Source organism: Monodon monoceros, unplaced genomic scaffold (assembly GCF_005190385.1).
Source record: "Monodon monoceros isolate NGI ecotype Baffin Bay Population unplaced genomic scaffold, NGI_Narwhal_1 Super_Scaffold_12, whole genome shotgun sequence".
Classification (NCBI taxonomy): domain Eukaryota; kingdom Metazoa; phylum Chordata; class Mammalia; order Artiodactyla; family Monodontidae; genus Monodon; species Monodon monoceros.
The window spans coordinates 164,172,301-164,182,061 of record NW_021703768.1 but is presented as its reverse complement, the minus strand read 5'-3'; the positions used below and the strand labels follow the sequence as shown (position 1 = coordinate 164,182,061).

Below are 9,761 nucleotides of genomic sequence, written 5' to 3'. Positions count from 1 at the left end.
GGAGAAAGGGATGGATGTGGGGAAGGAGAGACAGCAATGGAGTGAGCCGTGTGGGTAGGTCCAGGGAGGCCGAGCCTCAGGGTGCATGTACGTCCTGGGCAAGCAAGTCACCTGGTCTTCCAAACACACACTTCACACTCATCTAGTCACATGCTCACACCCTCGCGCCCCCCTCAAGTTCCCACACAACCCCACATTCTCACACATCCACACACTCACACATTCCACACTCAGTGACACAGCCTCCACACCTCAAATTCTCATACAGTCACACACGGTCAGTTGTGCACTCACACACATTCACACATACACACTCACACAATCACACAGATTCACAGCACACACTCACACAAATTCTCACACACTCTCACACATCCACACACGTAGCTTCACACACACTCACACACATTTGCATACACACTCTCACCGTCACACAAATTCTCACACACACAATCACACACACACACATTCTCATACTCACACCCTCAAATTCTCAGCTACACAATCTCACATTTATACACTCATAATTCACACCTACACATCCACACACACATTCACATACACACTCTCACATCCTCAAATTCTCACAGTCACACATTCTTATAGATCTTTAGTCATACACTGTCACACACACATCCGCGTCTCTATACACTCACACAGCCTCAAACACTCTTGCACACTCACACCATCACACTTATCTCAACTTCACATACACACACAGGTGTATGGTTTGTGTCTGTCTCTCCGGGATGTCAGTCAGCCCAGTGCAGGCAGGGATTTATCTTGTTCACCCCGGTGCCCAGAACTGGGTCAGACGCACAGGAGGTGCATACAAAAACTCCTACACCCTCGAATTCTCACACTTTCTCACATTCATGCAATCACACACAGTTGCATCAGTCCCACACTCACACATCCTCACATGTGCACACGAACACACGCAGGCTCTGCAAACACTTGTGGTTTCCCCTGCCTGGGCCCCACTCCCCTCCGCCAAAGCCACCCTAAGACTGTGTAAATGTCACGGGCTGCGCTGCTCTGGCCCAGGCAGGCCGGGGAGGGCCAGGGCGGGAGGGGAACAGTGAGCTGAGCCCTGGTCCGCTCAGCTCCCCACAAGCCTGACGACACTCAGATCCCTCTGCTTTAGGACTGGGCAGATTTAGAGAGAGAGCCACCCTTCTGTAACCAGAACCGGCAAAACCCAGCACCCCACGGGCCTCAGGTGTGGGGCGATGAGGATGACTGAGGTCCTTTGTCATTGTTCCTTCACGGATTCATTTTGCATATTTGATTGAGCACCTCCTCTGTCTGACCCCGTTCTGTTCTCTGGGGGCACCGGGGTGAACGAGATAAAAATCCCTGCCTGAATGGGGCTGACGTCCTGGAGAGATAGACACTAAACAAACGCGTGGGTGTATCTGAGGTCGCAATAAGGGATATTAAAAAAAAATACTAATAAAACCAGAATGAAGCATGATGGAGGGAAGGTAGGATCCGTAGGCTGAGATTTGAGTGAGGAGAGACACAGAGAAGAGCTGCCGGCAGGGGGAACAGCACAGGCAAAGGCCAAGAGGTGGGTGTCCACCTGGCTGCAGGGAAACCTCTGTGTCCAGAGTTGGGGAATGAGAGGGATAGATGAAGGCGAGGAGGCCAAGGGAAGGCAGAAGCCGCCTGCCCCGAGGGTCCTGGGGGGTGGGGGTCACCGTCAGAGGTCAGCATTTAGTTCTAAGTGAGCCGGGTCCGTGGAGGGTTTTAGGGACAGGGGCTTCCTGTGGCTGCTATAACAAATGACCACAAACCAGGTGGCTTAAAACAACTGAAATGGGGCTTCCCTGCTGGCGCAGTGGTTGGGAGTCCGCCTGCCGATGCAGGGGACGCGGGTTCATGCCCCGGTCTGGGAGGATCCCACATGCCGCAGAGTGGCTGGGCCCGTGAGCCATGGCCACTGGGCCTGCGTGTCCGGAGCCTGTGCTTTGCGGCGGGAGAGACCACAACAGTGAGAGACCCGCGTACCGCAAAAAAAAAACAAAAAAAACCCAACTGAAATGTATCCTCTGACAGTTCTGAAGGCCTGAAGTCCAAGATGAAGGTGTGGGCAGGGCCGTGCTCCCTCTGAAGTCCCTAGGGGAGGATGCTTCCTGGTCTCTTCTAGCTTCTGGTGGCTGCAGATGCCCCTTGGCTTGTGGCTGCATCCCTCCAATCTCTGTCCTCACATGGCTTCCTCCTCTCTGTGTCTCTCTGTGTCAGAATATCCTTCTCTTTTCTCTAGTCTAAAGACACCAGTCAGAGATTTCCCTGGTGGTCCAGTGGTTAAGACTCTGCGCTTCCAGAGCAGGGGGTGCAGGTTTGATCCCTGGTCGGGGAACTAAGATCCCACGTGCCTCACGACACGGCCAAAAACCAATTTTTTAAAAAGTCCGTCTTTAAAAAAGAAAAAGAAATAAATAAAAATAACGACACCAGTCATTGGATTTAGGGCCCATTGCTTAAGGATCTCATCTCCAGATCCTTAACTGATTTTATCTGCAAAGACCCAGGTCACATTCTGAGGTTCCCATTGGACAGGAATTTGGGGAGGGAGAGAAACTCTATTCAATCTGATACACTGCGGTTGAAATAGTGGGGTCCCTCGGCCCCTCAGACTGAGTGCACTCCTGGGGGTCTCCCTCTCTGATGGCCTCCTTGCTTTCTGCACCCAATCTGGCCTCCCCACCTGGGGGCCCTGTCCCCTGAGGCTCCAACCCAGACCACATCCAGCCTGGCGGGATCCAGCCCCTTGGTCCTTCTTTCTTTCAGCCCTGGATGCCTTCTGAGGAAGCCGCACTCCATCCCACAACCCCGTGGGCATTTCAACCCCATTCTGCACCCTGGAGACTTTGCTGGAAAACAACTAATTATGTCCCTCCCCTGAAGCCAGTCTGGTGGAGCTAGGGTGGTATTGGGTGAATGTGCCCTGCGTCCACAGCCAGCAGCCCACACTCCAACACACAGAGATTTCTCTATATTTTTAATTCCACAGCAATACTTTGATTAGAGAGCCAATGTGTTGTGTACGACCTCAGGGACCTCATTATTTTTCTAACTCAAATAAATACGGCGTTCGGAAAGCAGGGAGGGGCGGAAGGGGGTGGAGGAAAGGAAAGACGCAGGAAACCTCATCTATAAAAAGAACGCAGGCCTTAATGAGCTTTTAAAACTTGCCAACCCCCCTCCCTCCTCACTGATCTATAAACAGAAGGTATGGCTTCTGGCTTCAGCTGCAGGATTTGGGGGTGCAGTATGGGCACAGCTGGGGAGGGGGGCTCATCTAGGTGTCTAAGATTTTGGAGGGTTCCCAGCTGCTGGGAGGATGGGAGTGGTCCAGTCTAAGCTCAGAGGGAATCGCCACCATTTGGGCTCCAAGTTTGACTGGCGTGATGATCTGAGAAATATCTAGAGTTCCCCGATCCCCTGGGCCCTCTTGCGCTGGGCCCACACTGGCATGAGAAGGAACGAGGGAGAGGTAGCATTGCATCATCCTTGTGTGTCTGGAAATTCATCCCCAAAGCCTCCTCTGGGAGAGGCTGGGGTGAGCAGATGGGGAAACTGAGGCAGGACAGAGCAAAGAAGGCTGGACCATAGTGTGTGTTGGGGAGAGACCATAGGCACTCTCCCCAACCCACTCTCATGGTGGGACAAAAAAGCCTTGGGCCTGCCCAGTGGCTGATGGGAAGGGGAGCTACCACCAGCCTAAGGAACCCCTTCAGTGGCTATGATGTTGGGGTGGATAGAGTAAGGCGATGACCATGGAGCTCCCAATAGGGCAGGGTGACCTTCAAGCCACTGCTATGTTCGTCCATTCAAACAGGAGCCAAGACGCTTCCCAGAGCAGGCAGCAAAGCCAATTTCAGGTGAAGGTGAGTTCTTTGAGCAGAAATGTGCTTGGACCTGACGAATTTCTGTGTGATGAAAATTCCAGGGAGCAGGACAGACCCAGGGCCTCTGGGCAAGGGCTTTAAGAAGGACCCAGGGTGGGGAGAGGGAGGAAGGGGTAAAAGAAAAGATTCAGGTCATGCAAAGACATGTGTGGCGTTCAAGTGGCTGATGGGGGAAGGGTGGGATGCAGGAAGATGCAGGGGAGTGGGGGAGGGCTACATAAAGGATAGAGAGGGGTGCTCAGTCTAAAATGCAGCCCCTATCCCTCATTTTCTCTCTACCCATTTTAGTTTTCCTCATGACATTTCTTTTGTCACTCTCTGACATGATGCTTGTTTGTCAGCTGCCTCCTCCACCAGGCTGGCCTCCTGCCTTGCTGCACCTGAGGGCAAGGGGTTTTGCCTATCTTGAAAGGTGGGTGGGCAGGTGTCAGTTGGGGCAGCTGTCCTGGGGTGTAAGCAATGGTGTGCTGGTAAACCAGCTGGGATCTGTAATGTTTGCCAATTTACATGGTGTAAATTCTCCCACCTTGGTCAATTTCAAGCTGTGAAAGTGATGTCACTGAGAGGGAGAAGGGGGAGCTCTTGACTGAATGTTATTTCCCCCCCAGATTCACATGTTGACATCTTAACCCCCAAGGTGATAATATTAGGAGGTGGGGGCCTTTGGAAGGTGATTAGCTCATGAGGGCAGGGTTCCCATGAATGGAATTAGTGCCCTTATAAAAGAGACCCCAGAGAGGTACCTGGCCCTTTCCACTGTGTGAGGACACAGTGAGAAGACACCATTTATGAAGCAGAAGAGAGTCTCACTGGACACCGAATCTGCCTGCGTCTTGATCTTGGACTTCCAGCCTCCAGAACTGTGGGAAATCAATGTTTATTGTTTATAAGCCACCCAGTCTATGGCATTTTGTTATAGCAGCCCCAATGGACTGAGACAGCGGGCATGAGGGGGTCTCCAGATGGGTGTAAGCTACAGTGTGCTCATAAACCAGCTGGGGCAAGGGCATCTGTTTATAGTGTTTGCCAATTTCCATGGTGTAAATTCTCCCATCTTGGCAGATTTCAGGCTGTGAATGTGATATCTGATATCTGAGCCCTGAGCTAGGAAGAGATATGCATAATTGGCTCTTGGGAGCCAGTTTGATCCAACTCAAGTACACCAATTGGTGTCATCTCCTGGCCTGGAATTGGTCCTTTTGCAATTTGGGCTCAGGAAGAAGGGAGGAGAAGGAGGAAGGTGAAGCAGGCCTTCCTGCCTTCCATTCCAGGGCCATTTCACTCACTGTTCCCCGGCCTGGCATGATCTTTCTCCAAATAATAACCAAGTCTTCCCTACCCACTCTGAGAAGACCCCATCCCACCCTCCTGCTGGCCCTGCCCCCTAAACAGCCCAGCATCCTCTGAGCCCCCTGCAGTGACTACCCATGCAGGTATCATTACTGCCAAATCTGTATTTTATGAGTAGGAACATGAGGCACTGTAAGAGAAAGCGCGGGGCTAGAGGCACAGAGCCAGAGAGTGACAGGCTGGCTGCTGAATCAATTTGTGTAACAATGGGCTTTATTACTGCCCACCTCCGTCTCCTCCTTAGTACATTGTAGGCACTTTTTGCTGCTTTGTCTGCTAGACAGCAGTGCGAGCACCAGCTCTGCTGTCTGAGCATGGCCAAGTTACTTCTTCTCTCTGAGCCTCAGTTTTCCCTTCTGCAAAATGGGTATAGAATAGTACCTACCCCCAACGTGGTGTCATGCACCTTCACGGAGGGAATACGTGGCTCATGTACCTCTAGAGCAGGGTTTCTGGACTTTAGCAATACTGACATTTATGGCTGGGTCATTGTTTGTTACAGGGTCCTGTCCGGTGCATTGTAGATTGCTTAGCAACAATCCCAGCCTCCACCCACTATATGCTGGTAGCATCCATGCCCCAAGTGAGACAACCAAAAATGTCTCCAGATATTGCCAAATGTCTCCTGGGGATGGGGGTGGGCAGAATCCCCTCTGGTTGAGAAACACCATTCTAGATCAGCAATTCTTCACCCTGTCTGCACGTTAGAATTACCTGGGAGTTGAAAACTCCCCAAAGCCAGCCTCACCCAATTGCCTTAGGTTCTCTGGGGGTGGGGTCAGGGGTCAGCATTGTTAAAGCTCCTTAGGTGATCCCAGTGGGCTGCTAGGGTTGAGGCCAGTGGTGGGAGACACATGATGCACACAAAGTGGAGAATGCCAGAAGCCTCAATGAAGGTGTGGGCCACATCCAGGGAAATCAACAGGGGGTGGTGATGTACCCCAGGGCTGCCAGGAGCTGGGAGCTGTTACTACCCTGTCTCAATCAGCTTGGGCTGCCAAAACAAAGAGCAGGTTGCTTAAACAACAGACATTTATTTTCTCAGTTCTGGAGAGTGAAAGCGATCGGGAGACTGATCAAGGTGCCAGCAGAGTTGGTTTCTGCTGAGACCTCTCTTCCTGGTTTCCGCACCGCTGGGCTTGTGAGATCTCCGTTCCCTGACCAGGGATTGAACCCAGGCCGTGGCAGTGAAAGTGCTGAATCCTAACCACTAGACAACCGGGGAACTCCCTTATTTAACCTTAATTACCTCCTTAAAGGCCCTGTCTCCACATACAGTCATATTAGGGGGTAGGGCTTCAACATATGAATTTGAGGGGGGACACAATTCAGTCCATAAGAAGGCAAATGGAAGGGCATCCAGTATGGAGACAAACTGCGAGCTTCCAGGGATATATGGTGCTGGGCACGCAACTGCTTTGTGAATGTAGGCTGTTGATAAAGGGCAGGAGGGCTGAGTGGACCTGCTGGGCCCTGCAGTGGCTGATACATCCATGGATGGGGCATGGGGGGATGGCTGTGAGAGGCCCCTCCAAAATGTGATTCATGCAGGACAGTGTCCCCAGAGCGGATGACCCCCCCTACACACACACACATGGGTTCCCAGACCCCTCTGCCCATCAAGGCTAGCCAGAGGCAGCTGCAGAAGGGACAAAGGGTGGAGTCAAAGCCAAGGCCTCCAGCTCCGTAGACAGAAGAATGCTTTCTGCTTCCATATTTGGGCAGGAAGGGGATTTCCCATCCCTGAAAAATTCCTGAGAAGCTGGGAAGATGTGAAAGTCAAGTAGACCTGATGGGAGGCAGGAATGATACACATACTGCTCAACTCAACAGAGGGAGGGGGGACACCCAGGAACCCAACCCACGACCTCTGACTATTAAACTTGAAGCTGGTAACCAAGCCCCACCCCCAGGGGGACAGGATGGTACAATAAGTGTATCTTTGTGTGTATGTGTGTTAAAATACATATAACGGTACATTTACCGTTTTTTAATTGTAACCGTTTTTAAGCTTACAGTTCAGTGGTATTAAGTACCTTCACTTTGTTGTACAACCAACACCACCATCCATCCCCAGAACTCTTTTTATCTTGTAAATCCGAAACTGTTCCATTAAATAATAACTCCCCCTCCCCCCTCCCCCAATCCTTGGCAACCACCATTCTACTTTCTGTCTTTACGATTTTGACTAATCTAAGAACCTCACATAAGTGGAATCATACAGTATTTGTCTTTGTGTGGCTGGATTATTTCACTGAGCATACTGTCCTCAAGTTTCATCCGTGTTGTAGCATATTGCAAAATTTCCTTCCTTTTTAAAGCTGAATAATATTCCATTGTATGAATATACCACATTTTGGTAATCCATTCATCGATGGATGGACACTTGGTTTACTTCCATGTTTTAGCTACTGTGAATAATGCTGCTATGAACATGGGTGCACAGATATCTCTTTGAGACCCTGCCTTCAATTCTTTTGTGTGTACACCCAAGAAGTGGGGTTGCTAGGTCAATGGTAGGTGTGTCTTTAGATCCAGCGAGACCTACTATGTACCCAGCAGTGTCCTAAGACTGGGGATGCAGCAATGAACAAAACAGAGGCCCCCGTCCTCCCTGAGGCAATGTTCCAACAAAGAGGGAGACAATGAATTAGTTAAATAATATAGAAGTTGATAAGTTCTAGGAGGAAGGTAAAGCAGAGAAGACGAATGGGAGTTCTGGGAATGGGTTACAATTTTAATTGGGTGGCCAGGGAAGATCTCATGGAGAAGTTGACTTTTGAGCAAAGAGGTGAGGGAGGTGAAAGAGTTATATTTTTTATGTAGTCCTGCATAAAAAATTACCCCAAAACCTAGTGGCTCTAAACAACAACATGGATGATCTTGTGATGATTTGGGGGTCTGGAATCTGGGTGCCACTTAGCTGGTCCTGTAACTCATGAGGCTGCACTCAGGGCATCCACTGGGGCTATATGGTCATCTCAAGGCTCAACTTGGGAGAATCACACACAAGGCTGAAGACAGAATTCATTTCCCCACCGGCTGTTGGCTGAAGGCTACTCTCCGTTCTTTGCCACTTTCCATAGGATGGCTTACCGCAAGGCCACTGGCTTCATCAGGACGAGAGACAAGAGTGCTGGCAAGAGGGAGAGTCCAGCAGGACAGAAGTCACAGTCTTATAACCTAATCTTGGAAGTGACACCCCATCACCTTTGCCATGTCCTACTGGTTAGAAGTGAGCGGTTCAGCCCCCACGCAAGATAAGAAAATTACACAGGTGCCTGAAGACCAAGAAGCAGGGACCATTGGAGACCATCTTAGGTGCTGCCTACCACAGGAACCGTGCAGATACCTGGGGGAAGAGCATTTGAGGCAGAAGGAACAACATGTGCAAAGGCCCTGAGACAGGAACGAGCTTGGACTGTGGTTGGGAAAACAAGGACAATATGCCTGGAGCAGGGATTAAGTAAGGGGAAAGGGTAGAGCACGAGGGCAGAGAGACCAGCAGCCATCCTGAGGGCCATGGGAAGAAATCCAAAATTTTTTCTAAGAGCAATGAGCACCCACCGGCCAATTCCTAGGCAAGGCATGCGTCATCTAATTTATGGTTTGAGAAGATTCCTATGATGCTAGCGGAAGTAATATGGTACTCGGGTTTTGCTTTAAAATACTCCCTTAATTAGCAGATTCAAACTTGTATATAGAGAATGGATAAACAACAAGGTCCTACTGTATAGCACAGGGAACTATAGGCAATATCCTGTGATAAACCATAATAGAAAAGAATATGAAAAAGAATGTGTATATATATGTATAACTGAATCACTTTGCTGTACAGCAGAAATTAACACAACATTGTAAATCAACTATACTTCAATAAAAAAAGATTATAAAATACTCCCTGAAAAAACACGTTGGGAGGTAAGAGATGAAAGAAGATGGGCAAAATGTGGGTTATCGTAAAAGTCGGGTGACAGGACCCTATGGGCTCTGCATACTCTTCTGTCTGCTTTAGCACATGCACGAAATTTTTCTATAATAAAAAGGGAAATATTAACGACAAACCATGTATCAGATTTCTGAAGTGTGAACAAACAGTGGGGGAGCCAGGGCGGAAGCAGGTGTTCGAGGCAGAGGTGACTACAACGGTCCAGACTACAAGATATCAGCATGTTGGCCAAAATTAGGGGCTGCTGATAACAAGTGTTGACGGGACGTGGAGGAACTGGAATTCTCATCCACTGCAGGTGTGCAAAAAGAGTCTGCCAGGTTGGTTTGTTTGTTATGAAGTTACACACTCACCATACAGCCCAGCAATTCAATTCATAGGTATTTACCCAAGAGAAATGAAAACATATGTCGGTGCAAAGATCTGCTGACAAATGTTCATAGCAGCTTTATTTGTTATTGCCGAAAAACTGGAAAAAACCCAAATGTCTAGGATGAGAGAATGGATAAACAAATTGAGGTCCGTTCATACCATGGGATACTCTG

The 9,761-nt window shown here is 49.6% G+C and overlaps 1 long non-coding RNA gene across 1 annotated transcript; it reads left to right on the top strand.

Annotated features, from left to right (window-relative positions):
* The first annotated feature begins 3,204 nt into the window (after nt 1–3,204).
* LOC114893074 lies at nt 3,205–9,475 on the top strand. Its single transcript, XR_003792814.1, has 3 exons — nt 3,205–3,238; nt 3,848–3,896; nt 8,354–9,475. It is a non-coding gene; the product is annotated as an uncharacterized LOC114893074 (long non-coding RNA).
* The last annotated feature ends 286 nt before the right edge of the window (nt 9,476–9,761 follow it).